At 35.8% G+C, this 10,742-nt stretch overlaps 1 pseudogene; it reads left to right on the top strand.

Annotated features, from left to right (window-relative positions):
* The first annotated feature begins 226 nt into the window (after positions 1-226).
* Positions 227-825, top strand: LOC103080376 (rRNA 2'-O-methyltransferase fibrillarin pseudogene; annotated as a pseudogene).
* Positions 826-10,742: the final 9,917 nt, after the last annotated feature.

Genomic DNA, 10,742 nt, shown 5'->3' with positions numbered 1-10,742 from the left:
TCCCACATTTTGTAAAGTGAGAAACGTAGTATTACCTACCTCGGAATTCTTATAGGGAGTAAATGAGTTAACCTATTTAAAGCAGTTAGAACCGTATTAGAGATAAAGAAAACAGTAAGAGTCCCTGCTACTGCTCCTTCTACTACTAGCTGTTGTTCTTCTTCCTATTATTATTATTATCTTAAGGAAGTTTATGCTTAGAGTCTTACAAGAATACAGATGAGGGATGATAGGAGTTCACCTCTGTTTAACCCCCAGATTAAATAAAGCAAAACTCCCCTTCCATTCCAAGCTGTCTGCAGCAGTCTTGGGCTCTGTGGACCAGATCCGCATCAAGCCAGGGGCCAAGGCGCTCTACCTCAGGGCTGCCTTGGGTACCACGCTCTCCCATGTCTCTGACATCATAGGCCAACAGGGTCTGGTCTGTGCAGTTGAGTTTTCCCACTGCCCTGGCTGTGACCTCATTAATTTGGCCAAGAAGAGAACCGACATTATTCCTGTCATTGAAGATGCTCAGCATTCACACAAATGCCACAAGCTCATTGTAATGGTGGATGTGATCTTTGCCGACATGGCCCAGCCAGACCAGACCCAGATTGTAGCCCTGAATGCCCACACCTTCCTATGTAATGGAGGACACTTTGTGATTTCCATTAAGCCCAATTGCATTGACTTCACAGCCTCTCCCGAGGCCATATTTGTCTCCGAAGTGAAAAGATGCCACAGGAGACAATGAAGCCCCAGGAGCAGTTGACTTTAGAGCAATATGAAAAAGACCACCCTGTGGTCATAGGTGTGTACAAGCCACCCCCCAATGTGAGCTGAAGCCCAGCACCGTCTGGATTGGGATAGATTGCATTGCTACTGTTAATTCTACTGTTGCTGATGTTAGACTAGGTGATTTTTAAGTTGTGATTCTTTAGAAGCTTGTAGGCTGTTGTTTTCTGTGCTTAGTAGATGGGTAATGTCTAGCCACTGTACTATCTACTACACTATACTGCTATACATTCTATTATTTTCCACTTATACATTCAAAGTATTAGGAACAATAGAAATTATAAAGCAAAAAAGAAACAAACAATTTTTAAATGTCTTTAATTGTTCATTTCTCATCATGGATGTAATGGACCCAAAAGTAATATTAATATTCAATTATATTTTGTTCAATCAATAGGCTTTCTGCTTATCACTGGGCAGAAGTTGGTGTGGGCTGCTAAGAAGTACTCTGGCATCAGATTCAGAATACTGGGTTCTCAATCCAGGCCTGCTTCTGACCACCAGAGTGGTCTTGGGCATGTCATGTGATATCTCTGGGCTTACTATTTTCATTTATAATTGAGATTGTGTTGATCTCTAGGGATAACTAAAGCGCATCCCCTTCTAGTGGTTTATTTCACTCTGCCTCTGGTCCAAATTTGAGTGGCAATTAGGCAAGAATATTTACCAATAAGGAGTCTAATTACTCTAATTTCAGGATGCTGACTGGGCCACAGACCTATCATGTGGAACTCTTCTTTTCATCTGCTTTCTCTTTGAGACACTCCCTGTCTTCTGTGGTAGCCTGGCCCATGACCATTCTATTATTACTGACAGGTAGAATTATCTTGTGTTTCCCAAAGTATCCTCTATATAGAATATTAATTCAATAAAATATTAATAAATGCATCAGGCAAATATTTCCATGATAAAGAAAAAGATTCAGAATTAAGATGTTAAACACATTTAAACTGGTTATTTTCTTTGACTACTCAGAATCTGGAATATGCAGATGTACGCTGTGAATTACCAATATGAGAATATAGTACAAATTGCTTCCAAAATATTTTGATCATGGAATTCTCACCTTCAAGAAATATCCCAAGGGATCAGTGTTCCATGGAATACACTTTTGCAAATGTTGGAAGAATATTTACCAGTTTTGGTTTCTAAACAAGTGTCAACCATGTAATAAGCAAGTTTTCTATTAGAGGTTCTATGAGGAAAAGTAGCTTACCCTAAGACACAATTATTCAAAATGGGAATTTTGAAAACTTTGTATATTTATCCGCCACTACAGTATAACACATTCTGTTCTTTCAATTCAAAGATCTTGAGAACACTGTAAAATTTCTGAATATTTTATTTTCTAATTTTTAAAAATTTTTATTGGAGTATAGTTGATTTACAATGTTGTGTTAACTTTCTGCTGTACAGCAAAGTGAATCAGTTATACATATATCCACTCTTTTTTAGATTCTTTTCCCATATAGGTCATTACAGAATATTGAGTAGAGTTCCCTGTGCTACACAGTAGGTCCTTATTAGTTATATATTTTATATATAGTAGTGTGTATACATCAATCCCAATCTCCCAATTTATCCCTCCCCCCTTTCCCCCCCTGGTAACCATAAGATTGTTTTCTACATCTGTAACTCCTGAATATTTTATTTAAGAATGTATACAAATGTGGGATGTGAGGAAGAAATCTGAAACCCAAATCATTTCTTGGTCCCTGTTGCCTGGCTAAGTCTGTTGTACTGGTCCTCACCAGTGCTCATGTGCCAAACAAAAACAGGGCTTAACTCCCTGCCACCCAGTTTCTAAAAGGCTGTCAATCCTGACTTGGTCTTTTTGTATAAAAAGAAAAGATTGAAATTGTTACTCATGCCTGATTCATTGGACCAAAGGAGCAATTGCCAAGATCTCATCAAACCCTTAAAGTGTCATGGCTGGCAGTTCTTGTTCCAGTATGAATATTAGATGTTTTTCCTGAATGAAAGAAAACTTACTACATTCCCTTTCTTTAAAAAAGGGGAATGGAGTAAAGAACATTAGATCACAAGTCTTTACTGGTAATAGGTGTTCTGTTTCTGGAAAGGTGCTAGGTCTCTTGCCCCATGACCTACCCTTTGTTTCAATGTAGTTAGTTTCTTAAATTCTATAGTATTTTGTCAAAATAATGGGAGATTTCACTGGCTTTTACTGTATCCAGACATTAGTGGAGCCTTGACTAGGTTTCAAATAATAATTCATCCAAGCCATATTTGAATCCAGCAACGTACAAAAGAAGGTGGAGTTACTGAAGGTAGTCATAAGTAAATAGAGGATATTATATGACTTCTCTTTCTTTGAAGATGCAAGCCTTGATCTTTTTTTCAGGATGGGCATTCATGACCAGTTGATATTTCTTTGACCAAGTAGTTATGTGACCAAACCAGGATTGCTCTGTTATTTTAGAAGGCAGTCCTTTAAAAATCCAGCCATTTGGCAATGTGAATTTGACAGAGAAAATGATGGCTCAGTTAAGCCTCTTATCAATAATACCAAAGATTGTTTAAAAATAGCATACTATTTTTTTTTAAATAGAAATAGGCTAACAGAAGTGGATCAAAATGTCAATGCCCATATAATTTCTGATGATATTTTTTAAAAGTAATACATGTAAGTGATTAGAAAATTTAAATTGTATGTAAGTACAAGATAAAATATAAATGTCTCACAGCCCCACCCTCCATAGAGAAAACTACTATTGATTTTGCATTTGTGTGATGCCTAATGATAATGATAATAATAACAATAACATATCAGCGTCCATCCATCACTGTCTGTCTCATGTATCAATTTGAAAACCATTCAACTTTTCAGGTTGCTTAAAAAAAATCATATCATGCACATACTTGTACATCTGGTGGTTTTCACATAACTTTATGTCTTGAACTCTTTCCATTCTAATAATAATGGATTTACTTTATTCTCTATAATGGCTATATAATACTCTCCCACAAGATCTATCATAAATTATTCAATCAATGGGGACAATTTCTAAAGTTATCTTGCACATAAAATAAGAATATATTTTCCTCACCTTGTTTTAGCCCACTGATAAGATAAAGTAGTATATTTCCAAGAATATATTTCCTTATTAACATACACAAATATTCTTTAGATATGTGATCCTAATTTGATAATGTTTTGAAATATATGTAGCCTAAGTATCAATTAGCATAAATAGTAACTATAGGAGGTTTGAAAGTCAGAATTGGCAGTTATTCTCCTAAAGCCATATATAGAGAGGATCTGGAATAGAAATGTTGTTTTCTGTGGCCATCTTGAATCAAAGAGGAAAACACTGAGCCAAATTTACTTGTGATCACAATTTATATTATAATCTGACAGACCAAGGAGTTAAGAGTAGGAAAGGGAGAAAAGGAAACAATTGTTGAATGAGCTTTATGTGCCAAGGACTGGGTTAGGTGTTAACACATTATTTTTAGTTGAGGGATTATTGTTATTAATTATTTAATAATTAGCTTTCCTGAAGTTATTTCCAGCCACTATGAGATGGATATTGCAGCCAGTCAAGAGTCTTTATTATTTCCTTAAATGTACTCTCATCCATAACAGTTCTGCCTCTATGACTGATGATAAAAACTAGAAAGGAGAAAACATTAAGAAGGCCAGGATGGACTGAGATTCTTTCTAATATCAACAATAACCTGACAGGGCTGTAAAAGGTACATGAAAATTAAGTTATTCTCCCAAATCTACCAACCTAGCAAATTTTAATGTCAGCCTTGCAGATGTTTATGATCACCAGATATAAAGTTTAGGAAAAAAATTAGGACATATGCAAGGATAATTAAGAAACTGGCAAATTAAAATTTAAACGAGAACTTTCAATAATGGCATTATTGCAGTGCATTTCTTCACTGACTGATATTGGGCATTATCTGTTCTTTCATCACTTTGTTGTGTGTACCTGTGAAAAGGTATTGGGAAATTTCACTTTAAGAAGATAAGAAAGAGGTTAATCAGTCGGACCTTTCTGCTTTCCAGACTGCAGTTTTATCTCTGACAGTGACACTCTCACCTGTACTTCAGAGGGTGGGTGATTATGAGCATGAATTATTGAGCACAGTAAGGATTCAATAAATGATAGCTATTGTTATGATGATCACTGTTACTACAATTTTACTTTTGGCAATTCACTCATTTCTGGCTTCCCTTAATAATGAAACTATCAGTCATTCATTTTCTATAATTCTGTTTCCTTTTAAGTCTATACCATCTCTCAAAGTAACACATTTCATATGTTTGTTGCCCGATATATAAAGTAGCATTTCTTTTGTTTTAACATGCCTTAATGACATGACACCTCATTCTTTAATCTGTTCTTTTTTTTTTTGATAAGTCTATATTGACTGTATGAACACCATTCATGATCATATTGATGTCAAGGAGTAGTGGAAAGAGTATGGCATGAGATGTCGTGTAGATGTGGATTCAAATCTTATCTGAGTCTCTACTGTTAGGTCAATAGCAATTTGGGGGCTGTGAAGATTAAGTAAAATGACATATGGAAAGCCTATAACAAAGTGCTTGGCAGATAGTAGGTGGAGAGAAAATATTATTTTTCTGCTCCAGCACCACCCCTACTTACATTCTTCCCTTCCCTCCTTTTGGCATTCCAGCATGAGGCATCCTATGGTTCTAGAGGAGCACTGTCTAATAGAATTTTCTGCAGTGGTGGAAATGTTCTGTATGGTAGCCAATAGCCACATATAGCTATTTAAATTTAAATTTAACTTAATTAAAATTAAATTAAAATTTCAGTTCCTTATTTTCACTAACTGCATTTTAAATGCTCAATAGCCACAATGCTAGTGGCTACACATATTGGACAGCACAGATATAGAACATTTCCCTTTTCTTAAAGTTCCATTGGACAGCATTGCTTTCAAACTATAGGTTGTTAAGTGTGACTAGTGTGATTGCAGAACTGAGTTTTTAATTTTAATTCATTTTCATTTAAATTTAAATAGCCACAGGTGGCTACTGGCTACCACATTGAACAGCACAGTTCTATAGTATCACAAGCACTAGTCAACAGCTTTGCAGATTTTAGGCATTTTTAAAAAATTAATTAATTTATTTTTATTTATAACTGTGTCGTGTCTTCGTTTCTGTGTGCGGGCTTCCTCTAGTTGCGGCGAGTAGGGGCCACTCTTCATCGCGGTAGGCTGGCCTCTCACTATCGCGGCCTCTCTTGTTGTGGAGCACAGGCTCCAGATGCGCAGGCTCAGTAATTGTGGCTCACGGGCCCAGTTGCTCCGTGGCATGTGGGATCTCCCGGACCAGGGCTCGAACCCATGTCCCCTGCATTGGCAGGCGGACTCTCAACCACTGCGCCACCAGGGAAGCCCATAGGCATTTTTAGATTTTATCTGATGCCAGAGATTCTGAGAAGTGGGTAGATTAACCTATCAACTCCAAGTGTTTGTAATGTGTTTTTGGTTTCCTCTTCTCTAGTCTGACTAGGCTTAACTCCGCCCACATCTGAGGTTCTTCCATGCTTAGCTGCCCCCAGTTTTTTAATTCAAAAACTTTTATATGTCTCATTGGATTTTACTGATCTCACTTATTTTTAAATCTAGCTACAAAATCAATAAAGGACTTTTTGTAGTATACCTAACGTTGTTTGGTGAATGACAAGGTTTAGAGAAAGTATATGAGAAAATGACAGTCTGTATGTAGCAGGAGGTCTTAACTACAGAGATACAACACACTGATGAGCTGTGATCACTTCTGAGGTGTGTGGTGAGTAATTTGTTGCTATTAATAAAATGTCAACATTTGCAAATTATTCCCCTTTTTATTTTAAGAATTAAAGTAGTCTTGACCACTGGTATAATGATGTTGGTCTGACTTACTTACATCCTGTCATGCTCTCTTGAATGGGAAAGAAGTGTTGTGTGGAGTTATGTCTGGCACATTGGTCGTAGCTCCCATACCTGGGTTCACTTATGAGATTGGGTCATTGATCAGAATGTTATCCATGCGTGTCACTGTGGCAAAAACTGTTGAAAACATTATAAGCATTATGATGTCAAGCAATATGATGCTTGGTCATGGGAACCAAACGTTTCTCCCTCACTGCCTGAATCTTGTTTTAAAAAAATTAGATGACAGCTTTTTAATAATTAGACTATTTTAACTGTAAAAAGTCTGTCTTAAATGAATGTTTTTTTGAGATGAAATAGGGTCAAGGATTCATCTCGTCAACAGAGAGAAGGGAAAGGTGATGCAGTGGAAGAAGTATTAGGGGGGATTAGGACTAAGTCGAAAAGCGCAGTCTGGAAGGCTTCACAAGCAAAGAGAGGTTAAACATTTAATGTGAAAGGAGGAAAAGGTCATAGGAAGACATGTCTGAAGGTCAGAAAACAATATAATATTGCTAACAGAATGCAGGATAATTATTTAACTGAGTTCCCTGAAATGTGTTCAGGTTTTTGTTTGTAGACTCTGAAGACACTTGTGTTTAGAATACACATAATGAGGGAATTTGGCATCTGTGTTGTCTAGTTCCTTTATTTACTTATGGGCAGAACAAAATTGTTATAGAAAAGATGACATGTTAGAAATTCTCATTGGTTTCTGTAATCCATTGAGCCCAGATACAAATAAATGATCATCTACCAAGAAGTTTCCTCCTGAGGAAAACTGTAATCACTTCTAATTCATCTTGTTATTACGGTAAACTGCATCAGAAGATTTATATTTCCCAGTTTTCTCAGGATAGAGTCTGAGTTCATTCTAGAAAATGGCAGATGGGCACAAGGACTATATCAGACCTTCTAACTGCTGGAGGAAAAGGGAAGCTTGGCTAATGTAGTATCATCTGCCCATTTAGTTTGTTTTTTCTTTGCTGACAGTTACATGGATTTAAAAGCCCATTAGGGAAGAGCATGTTCTGTCTGTAAGCAGTGGAAGCACATGATCTGATGACTGGTCTATAAATAGACCTAAGCTTCATTTTAGATAAGAATAGGTTTTCATTTATTTGGAGGCTAATTATAAATTGGATAGACATTCCTTTTGATGGACAATTCAATTGCATTTAAATTCAAATTAACATCTGCTGTTTATACTTTATATTGTACAATCTACCTGAATCTAGACAGAAGCTGTTAAAGATCTGTGGCTAGAGAATCTTTGTTCTCTGAAGAGTTTAAAGGAAAAAAAGAGCATTTTCTAAACCCTCATTATTGGAAACAGACCGTAGTTGCCCTTGAATCAAGGATGCTTCCCTTTGTCCACAGTGTATTAAAGTGGGTTGTGCAAATATGCACAAATACATTTTGCTACAAAGGGGATGTTAAAAATATTTGGCATTTTTCAAATAATATGTGTTTTGAATGAATAATACACATTATGGTATTCATATATTGTTCAGATACTGTCTTAAGAATTTATTCATATACGTTTATAAGTACATTTCACTCCATAGATATATTAATTCTATTCATACATGAATTCGTTTATAGCTATACTTCATATATATGAACCACATACTCATAAATGGTAATATTTATTGTTGGATGGATATATACAGATATGTATGTATATATATAATAAATCAGCATCTCAAAATTGCAAAACTGGAAATAATTAGCTACAGCTCCTCATGGTTTTGGGTATTTTGCTTTTTTGTAAATTCTCATTCACTTACAGACCACATGATAATATTATAGATATTATAATATTATAATATCAAATGTTGCTAAATGCCTGAAGAATGTGCTTTTTACCAGAAAAGCATGTAAAGCACTATGACACCAGAGTAGAGAATCAATGCTCAAGGGTCACTGTAAAGTTATGGGCAAAGACATATATAATACACTTATTACTGTTACTTTTTATTATAGAGTTGTAGAATTGGCATTTCCCCCAAAAGTAATTAGACAATTTATAAAATGACAAGAAGTTCTTAAGGCATGATTCTCTGTCTAAAATCAGTCCTGACATCTCATTTAAAACATTGAAGAGGTAACTGATCCTGTTGAATGGTCACTTTTATCTTTTAAAAATAGTACTAGGATGATCTTCCTTATTATTTGAGAAGATTTTAATGTGAAATAAGCGTAAAATTATTTAAAAATACAACATGTTTTGCATGAGCTTGAATAAGACTTCAAGGCCTTTGAATTATGTAACTATTTACTAATTATTTGTTTGACGGACTGTGGTTTTAAAGCTTCAAAATATGTAAACAAATGTTAATCATTAACAGTCATGAAGTGAAATGAATAAATGTGAGCCTTTAAGAGGATCCTACAATGGGCACAGAGTTCAGAGGTTCAGTGTTCCAAATCCCTTGAATCTTGCCTATGCAGCGTCTAATCTTCTCCTTAAATATTAAAAGCTATCTCATGCTCCCTAACAATTCATCTCCCCAGAATTCTTCCTGGTTTACAAAGACCCAAGACCTACCTTCACATTTTTCTCCTACTGATGCCTAGAACGCTCCATGAAAGTTGGAAATGAAGGGGGTGAAGGCAAGGTTGGGGGATTGCCAGAAGAAGCTGACTGACTGGCTGGCATACGGGACGCACTGAGCCACTTTGCAAAGTAGCATGAACAGGGCATTAGCAATAACCCCATGTATTGCTCTTAGTCTTGCGGGATCAGAAAATGATTTCTTAGCTCATCAAAAATGCATCTGTCTCTCAAGGAGGACTCAAATTAACAAAAATTCAAAAACATATATACACAAACACACATAATCCTGAGTAGTATGTTTAAAACCAGATTGCCAATTTATTACTTCATAAAAGAAAATATAACTTTTACACATGCCAGAATATTCTTTTTTTTTTTTGCGGTACACGGGCCTCTCACTGTTGTGGCCCCTCCCGTTGCGGAGCACAGGCTCCGGATGCGCAGGCTCAGCGGCCATGGTTCACGGGCCCAGCCGCTCCGTGGCATGTGGGATCCTCCTGGACCGGGCACGAACCCATGTCCCCTGCATCGGCAGGCGGACTCTCAGCCACCGCGCCACCAGGGAAGCCCCAAAATATTCTTAATAGCATAACCAGGACATATTCTCTTGAAAGCCAATTTAAGAGAAAGTCAAATCATAATCAGAAATTTGCTTAAGAAGATGAAGTGGCTGATGGTTAAAAAGTGTTCCTTAAGAAAAAAATATGCAAGACCCATGAAAAACAAAGAGCCAGTTCCTTAATTTTCAAAGAGTTTGTACAAATAATTAAGAAAAAGCGAATGTGAATTTAAAAAACAGGCAAAAATATAAATACCTAATAAGTGAAAAAAAATTAAAGAAAAATAAATACAAATGACCAGTAAACATATAAAAAATGATAAATGTCATACATAATTAAAGAAATGAAAATTAAAATAAGATGCAATTTTTATCTTGTAAGTTCAGCAAAAATTTAAAAATGCAATGATATTTAGCATTGGTGAGGATGTGAGGAAAGCAACCATCGCAGTCAAAAATTCTAATTCAGAGGACCTTTGAGCCAGCAACTTCACAGCTCAGGATTTAACCTAGTAATATACTTGCAAAAGGATACTAAGATATCTGAATGGGATGTACCTTGTAATAGCAAAATACCGGAAAATAATATTCCCCTTCAACAGGGGATTGCCAATAAATTAATTGTATTGAACAGAATACCCTGCATTGGTGAAAAGAATAAGTTAGACCTATTGATGGTGATGTAGAAAAAGCTTTAAGATGTATTATTAAGTGATATAGAAGGTATGCATTACACGTTCTCCTCTGTGTAAGTAATAGTTATATGTATTTTACTAGAATACAGATAAAAAACTATAGGTGGCGGGAGATGTTTAGCTTTCATTTTATACCTTCCTATGCTGTTTGAAAATTTTCGTATCATTTGCCTAGATTTAATTTAATTACAGTCAAATATTTATTTAAATACATTATATGTGTATATGT

This window comes from Lipotes vexillifer, unplaced genomic scaffold (assembly GCF_000442215.2).
Source record: "Lipotes vexillifer unplaced genomic scaffold, Lipotes_vexillifer_v1.1 scaffold1052, whole genome shotgun sequence".
Lineage (NCBI taxonomy): Eukaryota > Metazoa > Chordata > Mammalia > Artiodactyla > Lipotidae > Lipotes > Lipotes vexillifer.
Note: the sequence above shows the minus strand (reverse complement) of the source record. Positions and strands in the feature narration are given on the sequence as shown.